The following is a 1,006-nucleotide window of genomic DNA, read 5'->3' as shown; positions in this document are numbered from 1 at the left end:
CCATTAACAGAAACTCAGTACTCAGTACCCCCTAAGCAAGGACTCCTCCTTTCCCCAGTAGCCGCTAGTAAACTTTGGTCTGTATGCATTTGCCTATTTCATATTAGTGGGATCATATCATATTTCCCCTTTTGTGACTAACTTATTTCACTCAGCATATTTTCAAGGTTCATCCATGTGGTAGCATGTACAAGATTTCATTTCTCTTTATGGCTGAGTCGTATTCCACTGAGTATATGTACTACGTTTTGTTTACCTATTCATCTGTTGATGGACATTTAGGTTGTTTCCATCTTTTGGCTAGAGTGAACAGTGCCATAGTGAACATTGGTATACAAGTTTCTGTTAAGTAAAAAACAAAATGACCTTCTATGTCAAGTCTGGACCTTTCCAAGACCAATAAATCAAAATGGCCATTAGTGCCAGGTACAGACCTTGACAGAACAATAGGTCTTTCCCAGAAAAAGAACTTGACACTGAAGGATGTTTCTGAGTCACCATACCAGCCACAAACAATTCCCACCAGACAAGTATACCCACGAAACCAGTGATGGAAAGACTGCTACTTTGTAAAATCCTCCCGCCAATTAAGGATATACCTAAGACCCAATCATTCAACTTCCCGGCTGGACACCCCCTAACTGCCTTTAGGAACCCTGTACTTGGGCTGCTAGAGTGAACTCCTTCCTCAGCACTTTCAGTTTTAGACACTCTCTGTGCTCCAACTGCTGTCTCACTTAGTAAACCCTGTGGATTAATTTGACTAGTTGATTAGTTTTTCCTTTTGACACCAATTGTAAACTGTTGAATTAACCCTGGTAGACTTTCTGCCATAGAATGCTATGCAGATATTACAAGCAGTGAGTCAAATCTTTTTGCATTGACCTAGGAAGCTGTTCAGGAGAACAGGAAGTGAAAAAGCAGTGCCGAGGAATGTGACTAGTAGGATTCCATTGTTATTTAAAGATAGGAAGGTGGGAGAACTCTGAATATGTGCATGGTTTAC

At 40.7% G+C, this 1,006-nt stretch overlaps 1 protein-coding gene across 1 annotated transcript in view; it reads left to right on the top strand.

Moving 5' to 3' along the window:
- The window catches only part of LOC101346265 (WASH complex subunit 2A), a 69,494-nt gene that overhangs the window by 8,175 nt on the left and 60,313 nt on the right, over positions 1-1,006 (top strand). The gene's annotated exons all lie outside the window — the stretch shown is intronic.

This window comes from Trichechus manatus, unplaced genomic scaffold, assembly GCF_000243295.1.
Source record: "Trichechus manatus latirostris isolate Lorelei unplaced genomic scaffold, TriManLat1.0 scaffold00200, whole genome shotgun sequence".
NCBI lineage: Eukaryota > Metazoa > Chordata > Mammalia > Sirenia > Trichechidae > Trichechus > Trichechus manatus.
The sequence above is the reverse complement of the archived record's forward strand: the minus strand, read 5'-3'. Positions and strand labels throughout refer to the sequence as shown.